The sequence below is a fragment of the Macrotis lagotis genome, chromosome 6, assembly GCF_037893015.1.
Source record: "Macrotis lagotis isolate mMagLag1 chromosome 6, bilby.v1.9.chrom.fasta, whole genome shotgun sequence".
Taxonomy (NCBI): Eukaryota; Metazoa; Chordata; class Mammalia; order Peramelemorphia; family Peramelidae; genus Macrotis; species Macrotis lagotis.
In genome coordinates, this window is record NC_133663.1 from 99,155,725 (window position 1) to 99,165,470 (window position 9,746).

Here is a 9,746-nt window from a genome sequence, read left to right on the forward strand (position 1 = left end):
CATTGTTTTGAATGCCCTTTGTAGTTTTGCTCCAATTATATTTGCTTTCAATTATAAATTTCAAATTCTAAAATCCAATAAAACTGCACTTCTTCACATATGAAAATGATCCATGTCCCTTTTTGTTATTACTTTCCTTAGGGAAATATGGATAATTATGATGATAATATCTTTCGTAAGAGCTTTCAACAAAAGTTCACCCAATTTGAAGGCAGAGGTAGGCTAACAGGAAAAAAATCCAAAGCAAAATCCAAGGAGAAACTATCCTTTCCATATTAGTTGTTTATAGACATGACAAATAATCTTAGTATCTCTGTTTCACCATCTGTAAATCCAAAATCCAAAAATTTGAATTGACTATCACTAGCCTGAAACCTTAAATTCACCTCACAAAACTCCTAAATTCTTTCACGATGCAGCTCAAGCATCATCATCTAGAAGATAATTTTCTCAGTCCCCCAACACCTACTGCCTTTTCACTCCTAACTTTATTTTTTTTAGGAATCATGTGTATATATACGTATATGTGCACATAGAGATAAAAATATTTTTCTGGGCATAAATGTACACAAACAAGCAAACACATACATGCAAAAATTCATTCTGCATAATGAATATATTTTGTGTATACTTTAAAAATCTATCTCAATCATTATAATATATTAAACTTTAATGCTTTCTATCAACATTTTTAATATATTTGAGATTCCTCCCCATTCCCACCTTTAATCTGTTTGGAGTAAATGTCTACAGTATTACCAGGAGATAGGGGAAGTCCTAGTGGGAAGACTTCTATAAGTCATTGACTTTGTTCCCCTTGGAAACTTTATGGGAAGGCATGGAAAATATTACATAGTTTGAGATAATATAAACATATTATGATATCTAACAGAAAAAGGAGAAATACATTTATGGAAGTAACATTCTAATGCAACAGAAGATATTAATATTTAAAACAATCTTGCAATTTAATTTTTTTATTTTTGCAAGGCAGTGGGGTTAAGTGATTTGCCCAAGGTCATACAGCTAGGTAATTATTAATTGTCTGAGGACAGATTTGAACTCAGGTCATCCGGACTCTGGGATTGGTGCTCTATCCAGTGTGCCACCAAACTGCCCCTAAAAATGTTTTAAAGATCAGTCCAGTGTTGTTCTTTTTAATAGTAAGTACACATGTCTCTTTTCATGAAAAAAAATCCATATCATCATAAGATCATTAGTTACAAAGATAATATTAATTTAATTGAAACCTAAAGAACCATTGATATAGCAAGGTTACTTGTAAAAAGAGTTATTGTGACAGTGTTGATTATTCTAGAAAACTAGTTTAGGATTTTTTTCCCAAAAATATAGTATAAGCCATTTTTTTTTTTTCTTTCTGGAAACCAGTCTTGAGTCTGCATGGAGGATAGCAGTAGGCTTTGGCTCTTTTCTCAGTGTTGTCATTGTCCAATGCTTTTATAAAGTATCCTCTTAGGGGAAAATCCAACTTTTGACTGTTCCCTTCATGAGCTGGTATTTGGCCAATCATTGCACAGAAGGTGGGCCTTTTAAAAAGGGTCATCCCATGATCCCTGGAAGCCTCCAAATCTAGTTGATCCTTTCCCCTGAGCAAGGGCTGGTTCCTACTATTCCATGGAAAGCATGTGGCAATGCAAACACATGGTTATACAATTGGGTCCAACAATTTGGATAAAGCCTCAGCTTTATCTAATCTGCTAATTAACTTTTTGACTTAATTGTGTGTTCACCCCTATCCTGTTTATTTAGCTGCAGCATGTGGTGATTGCTAATTAGGTATAACCTGTTGGCTTTTAGTCTTGGCATTCTTTATTAGTGTTAGTTTTCCTGTAATCTGGGGATTTACTTCTGTGCTGATAAATTGATCTTTTACCCTTCTGTGTGTTGATCCGTGTCCTTTTTTGTCATTACTTTCCCTAGGGAAATATGGATAATTATGCTGATCATACCTTTCATAAGAGCTTTCAACAAAAGTTCACCCAATTTGAAGGCAGAAGTAGGCTAACAGGAAAAAATCCAAAGCAAATCCTAGGAGAAACTATGCTTTCCATATTAGTTGTTTATAGACATGACAAATAATCTTAGTGTCTCTGTTTCACCATCTGTAAAACTTTTACTCAGTTTATAAGGATTTTAAAAGAATAAGGTAGAAAGTAGAGCTGAATGCACTTGGAAATTATTGAAAGAATCCAGTTAGTAAACAGATGTATTTAATTGACATAAAATAATTTCTCAATGGGTTGTGTGTGTGTGTGTGTGTGTGTGTGTGTCCTAAACTGCTTCTTACTATAATATATACCTGTTTGCCTTGGGGCAGACACTATTTGATCACTAGGTGTTTTAAACCTGCTTCAACATCACTGAAACTCCAGACATCCTATGAACTGCTTTGTCTTAATCTAAGATGAAGTTGGTATGTTTCTCACTCATTTTTAAGGAGGGTTACATAAATATCATGCTGCTTTTTACCTTATCCCTGTCCTGAAGATAAAGCATCTGTAGCTTTCCAAAAAAGAAGTTTCTTTGCAAATAAAGATCTACCATCTAGCAGTAGATTTTTATACTCTGCTTGAAATAAATCACATTAACATTTCTACTTACTATATGTATATAGCAGAATATATAGATATGGATACATACATATATTTATACATTTCATAGAAATGCTATAGCATAGCAAAGAAAAAATGTAGTTGGAAGTCTTGAACTAATGTTTCTCTGGAATTCATCAATTCGCTTTTTTTTAATCATTTATTGAAACTCCCCTGATAAAAAAAAAAAACTGTCTTCTGATACTTGTGTGTAACAATCAATATTGATCACATATCAGAAAATGAAAAGTGGAAATTATAATAGTTAAAAAGAATCTTTAGGAAGACCTTAGAAATGTTCTTAATAATCATTTTTTGTACTAAGCAATAATTGAGAATTTCATTATGACAATAATGCCCCAAAAGGTATCAGGAAGATTTGGATGTGACTGAACAATAAGCTACTTTTTATAAAATGCTATATTGCTTCTAGATGAATAGTATTTATTCACTTATTTTTCTGTTGAGAAGATTCTGGAGGTCTTCTGATAATTTTATTTACTTAGTTAAGTTATGTGAATAGCATTTTGGCTCGATTCCCCCCCTCCCCTTAAAGACAACATTAGGAAGTCAGTATCTTGGGAGAGAGGGTTTTGTTATCTGTTCCATCTTATGCAAGGAATATACTGCTACTAAAACCCTTAATAAAACTGCCAGTATGCTCTCTGCAGTAGGAGTATATAAGACAGCTTAATGGAAGGTCATCTGCTTAAATCATATTTGCAATGCAGAAGAACTAGTTACTATAGAGAGAACCAAAGGCAAACAGAGCTTGGCATTTAGAAGCACTTGCCAAACCTGATCTGTGAAAAAAAGAAACTATATCCTTGAGAAAGAGCAGGATCAACAATTTTTATTGCAGCCATTTAAACAATTTTCTATTAAGTGCTGTAGGAAACAAAGGACAATTATGTAAGGATATAACCAATCGTTATATATTATCTATTTTTTAGTAGTTTCTAGTACTAAAGTATGTTGAGATCCAACTTACAGTATTCTTATTAAAAACCAGGAATCACAGACTTAGAACTGTAAGAGACATTAGTGGTTACCTATTCAACTTCATTTTTCATTTGAAGAAATTAAGATACAGAGAGATGAAATTACTTAAAGGTACAGATTAGTAAGAAACATTATCAAAGAGGGAATTCAGATTACTTTCTATCCTGTACTATAGAAACTTAGCACATTTTAAGAATGGAATCATAACTTGAAAGAAATAGAAAGCATAAATTGCCCCAATTCAAGCATCAGATAACTTTATTCCCATTTCTGCAACACATGATTTTGGAGAAAAAAAATAAGGAAAACCAAACAATAGCAAGTCTATCTAGAGCTCTGAAAGATATAGAGTGAGTAATATCAAAGAAATATTTGTTCTATGTAGGCATGTTGTCAGATGAAGCTGTCTTGTAGGGGAAAACAAGGAATAGGGAAGAAAAGTCAATAACTGTCTCCAAAAGGTCAAAAGGCTTAAACAAAGCAATAGGAGTAGAGGGAGGGATGTGTTATCAGTAAGCATAAAGGTTCCCACTTAACTGGGCTAAGGGTTTGTATTCTTAGTCTTTCTAGTTTGAATCATAAAGGAAAACAGTACTTATCACATTAAGTCTAATCAATATTCAATATCCAGGAATATGAAAGGAAATGGCAAACCCCTCCAATTCATATGCCAAGAAAACTCCAAATGATGTCACAAAGAGTAGTCCATAACTGAATCTACAACAATGATGATGATGGTGACAACAATATGCATGTCAGAATGATTGCTATGGGCTTAAAAATTAACTAAAGCAAAACATCTTTATGTGGGCAAATTGCTTAATCTTTCAGTGTTCAATAATTTTAAAGCTCAATGAAAATATTTTCCTGAATGGGTAGGAGGAGCTTCCTCACTAGGAATTTGCTGTACTAATGACTTCTCAAGTCCAGTTCTTATCTCTAATCTATGATCATTTTTGAGTAAATGATTGTTGTTGCAGTATATCTAGAAGAGTAAGAAAACATCAAAAGCATTTCTTACTAATCTTAATGGGTGCTATACTATTAAAGATATTATACTTAGGAATGAATTGTAAAAAATATGATTATTCACTTCAAAAATTTTATATTCAAATGGCAGAACCACAGATGTATAGAAACATAAGTAAAACCTGCATCAGTAGAGAAATCTTGTGACATGACTAATATTTTCTGGCCCTGGGGGAAGCAGTAGCACCATGGGGGCAAGTCCGAGAGACAAGTGCACTGACTAGTCCTTAAATTCTCTGTGTTAAAGAAAAGTTGCCCTGACCTTTTTAGAGCTCTAAAGAGCACTGACTCTAATTCTTAACAAAATGTCTTTGACATCCTTGCAAATCGGGAAATTTTAGCAAAGTGGTTCTTAATTTTTTTAATTTCTGACTTCCTTTTTTTTAAGGTTTTTGCAAGGCAAACGGGGTTAAGTGGCTTTCCCAAGGCCATACAGCTAGGTAATTATTAAATGTCTGAGACCGGATTTGAACCCAGGTACTCCTGACTCCAGGGCCAGTGCTTTATCCACTATGCCACCTAGCGGCCCCTCTGAATTCCTTTTTGTAAAAATCATTAAATCATTTAAAAATCATTGAAGACTCCCCACCCTTAAAAAATTTTTTATTAATGTTGATTATATACACTGGCAATAGCTAAATTAGAAATTGAAATATTTTAGTATTATTATAAAAATAATTTTGATCTTGAGGATACCTGAAAAAATCTCAGGGACTGAAAAGAAATCACGAAAAATTCTTTCCAAATTGGTTTCTTGGAATAATTACTTTACCTGTTAATAAGTGACCACTTAAAACAATTTCATTTAGCCTTTTGGTTTTTTTTTTAATAGAAGGACATTTTTCTCACCTGCTGAGTTGATTTCTATAGCATCAATTGCTTGTCACTGCAGAAGGGTTTCTGAACTGAATAACCAGTTACTGAGAGATCATACACTGAAACAGAGAAGCCATAAAGTATAGTTAAAAGAGTAGTTGTTTTTTCAGTCTGAGTAGCATTTTCTTGGAGATGTAATGGTAACCACCATTGACTCTGAGATTTCTTTTAGCTTTAGACGGATGATCCCATAAGTCTTTAATTTTTTCTAGATCTAGAGCTAAAAATCTAATGAGTCTTATGCTATATAAATACCTAATATGTGTTAAGGTTACAACTAAATATCAAATGATTCATGGAATCAGGAAGGGAAAGGGATAGTGAGAAGTTGCAAGGTGTTTGGGGAATCAAACCACAGTAGTTTTTCAGGGAAGTTTGGATTACAGGACCTTGATTACATTTATTTCACAAAATCATAGTAAGTTTTTATATTTCATTAGCATCTTATCATCCTAAAACCTTTCTGGTTTAGTTTAGACATGAGGTTGTTAAGACCACCATTAATCTATGCACCCATAGGAGAAAATTATATGAAAATAAAATGAGGCAACTAGGTGGCACAGTAGAACTTGAGTTCAACATTCCCTATTTATGTGACCCTTGAAAAGTCACATAACCAGTCCTAAAGTCAGTGTCTTCAATTATGAAATGGAGATTATAATAGTGATTTTCTCCTGCATTTTTGTTATAAGAATCAATTAGATACTATTTGTAAAGTGCTGAGAATACTAGTTGATACACAGTAGGAACTTAATATTTGCTCTATCTCTCTACTTCTTAAGGTAGGAAAAAAACCAAGAAATATTAAAGAGAGATTTATGGATATTTTAGACATATTTTATAGAGAAATATATGTTGTCTAGACTCTGAAATCTTCAAATAAGATTGCAGGGATGCTTTTGCATGAGGGAACATGTGCCATTGGAGACTAATTTAAGTAAATCTACTGAATATGGGTTATAGTACAGAGAATAGGTGGATTTATTTTCTGTTATAAAGAAATGGATGAGAAGGGAAGAAAGAATGGTATTGGGAGCCATAATAGTAGGACTGTATCCAAGCATTTGCATTTATGCCATTGAATGCTAGAAGATTTTTTTTTGTTCTTTTTGTTGCATTTTTTTTCCTGAGAAGAATGTTTTCATTTTATTATCAGAATAAGATAGGAAAAATTTGTATTTACTGTGGAGGGTAAGGAGAAATGGATTGTCTAGGTATGAGGAAAGTACAATTATCCATCTAAGCAGATATGTCTAATCCAAAGTATCCTGTATTTATTAAACCATACATAAAAAAGCATACCTTAAAAAGTCCAAGGATTGTGTACAAATTATACATAAATCCATAAAATTAGCTGTCTAATTAAAAGAGAAATACATACCTGAAATATTGAAAGTAAGCTCTCCTTTTCTAATCTGTAGGGAATTTTGGTTATAATAAATTCAGAGTAGTTCATGTCACCAATCCAGATAGGAATTTTTTGAAACTACTATTTTTGAAAACTATAGTTATATATATATTTTACGTGTATATATATTTTAGACAACTGGCCTTTTTTTTTGAGAGAGAGAGATACAGGGGATCAATTTATCAATCAATAAACATACTTGTTGCTTTCTACACATTGAGGAAGTTTCTGTAAACAAACAGACAGAAACTCCCTAAATAAGGGAGAGTCTCTAGAGAGATCTAAATTTTGAGATTCTTCTACATTCTTACTTAGGGAACCATTGTCTCTAGTTTAGGCTATTTATATTTCTAGTTATTACATATTAGGTGACATATTTAATGAAAAAAGTCAGAATAAGGTGGTTTACTTTAAAGAACAGAAATTAAATTACTATTTCCAGACAATTTGAAAATAAAATATTATGTTTGGGTTTTAAAATGTATACAGAAACAGCACAAGAGGGAAAGCAGTCTGGTGGTACTTACCCATAAAGCCAATCAATTAAAGAATCACCAAACCTATTAAATTAGAAATGTTTTGCTTAGGTTAATGCTGAGGAAGTCAGGTGATATAAAATCTTCAAAAGAATGACTTCAGGTAAGATTTAAAATTTCAGTTAATATTAATCTTCAAGATTGTTTTCTAATACTAAAGAGATACTGTCTGAATAATAGAGGTGGTAAGTAGTATTGAAACAAGTGCTTTTAGTCTTTTTTTGTATGTGTCATCTACCATGTTGGCAGTTAGGTGAAGATGAAAGAACTGTTCGTAAGAATTTAAATAATTGAAATAAAATATAAATTTTAATTAGAGATTTGTGAAAATCAAAACAGTTTTCTCCAGTACAAATTCTGGAAACTACTGAAATCTATCAATGATTTCTGTATTTAAACACCTTGCAGCATATTAAAAACATTTGAATTATAGGTAATATGGAATAGCAAGATTAAAAGAAAGATGTTAATCTGGACAAAGTAATCAAACTATTTTTTCTAGCTCCCTACTTTTTCATTCAGGAAATTCCCTTGAAAGAATAATGGGAGAGTATGCTCCAGGTATTAATGACTATTGGATAATTTATCAAATCCACAGAGAAACTCAGTCAATAATTTTTATGCTTCTTATTTTGTGTAATTTTGCACTGCATCTTTCACTTACTTATACTGCTAAATGGTGAGGAAGAATTGATGGCAAAATGTAATATTAAATTCTTACTTCAAGATGTCAGAGAACTTCAAGGATTTTAAGTAGGTGAATTTTCATTTTCAAGACCAATGTTCTTCTGCTAAAAGAAAAAAGAGAATGCGACAGAGAGAGAGAGAGAGAGAGAGAGAGAGAGAGAGAGAGAGAGAGAGAGAGAGAGAGAGATATTCATTGGAGCTTCTATACCCTTTGAATCTTTGGGAGTTGTCCAGAAGGGGCAATACTAAGTAGATAATTACTGAATTTGAATGATTGCTTTTCCAGTTATGGAACCTATTTTATTTGAGTGAATGTAGTTAGTGAATTAGTTCTTTTCTAAATCACTTGAATGAAGAATGAAAATGAACAGGAATGAAAGGGAGGTCATCTTAGTTGCAGTGTTTGGAGGAAAAGTTTGAAACCTATTTAACAAAAAAAACTATTTTATGAAAAATAAGATAAAATGAGAGATCATTACTTGGCTCCAGAGTTGTCTGTTTATGAAGGGGGAAGGAGTGAATTCTGTGGCAATACAATTGAATCTGTTGAAGAAGAAATTATTAATGATATATCCAGAGTGCAGTCATAATAATTATTCAAGGAAATCTTGAATTTTGCCTTTAGCGGGTTCAATCTCCATATTGGGGAAACATCTTTGGAAGATATAAAGAAGGCTAAAAGACATTATTACTTTTTATTAATAGATCATGACTAAATCTCTAAGATTGTAAGTGACAGAGAACATGATCACTTGCATTGGTAGAGGGAATTTTCTCAATCTAAGAATTTCCCTTGCAGTGAAATAATAGGTATAGTCCCTTTCCCTATTCCATGGCTGAAAGAGATGTGAGACAGTAAGCCTCATCTTAATGAAAATTCAACGTGAAATGGTTGCATATCCCAATTTGGACAGAGGCAGGGTTTTGTAGTGAGATTCCTTAAAATCTGGCCAAAACTATACATATATACCAAAATCTCACACCTATTATATTAAGATAAAGCCTAAATGGGTACAGGATTTAGACAAAAAAGGGTGATTCCATAAGCCAATTAAGAGAACAAAGAATAGTCTTATATGTCCGATCTATAGAATGGGGAGAAATTTATAAGGAAACAAGAGAAAGTGAACATTATAAAGTGCAAAATGGATAATTGCATCTACATTAAATTATAAAGTTTTTACAAAAACAAAACCAATGCAAACAAGTTTAGAAGGCATGCAGAAAACTGGGAAATGATATTCATAACTAGTCTTGGTGATAAAGGACTCATGCTAAAATATGGAGTGACCTGGGTCAAATTTGTAAAGATGAAAGCCATTCTCCAATTGATAAATGGTCAAAGGATATGAAGAGACAGTTTTCAAATGAAGAAATTAAAATTATAGTAAAATTTAAAAAAAAAAACCTACTTCATATCATTGTAGATTGGAGAAATTCAAATTAAAACAACTCCAAGGTGCCACCTCACACCTATTAGAGTGAATAAAATGACAAAAAAGAAAATTGATCAATGTTATGGAATTCTTTAGTTCTGTAAGAAACCTTGAGTGTGTGGACTTCAGAAAATCCATGGAAGACTTGTAGAAACTGAAG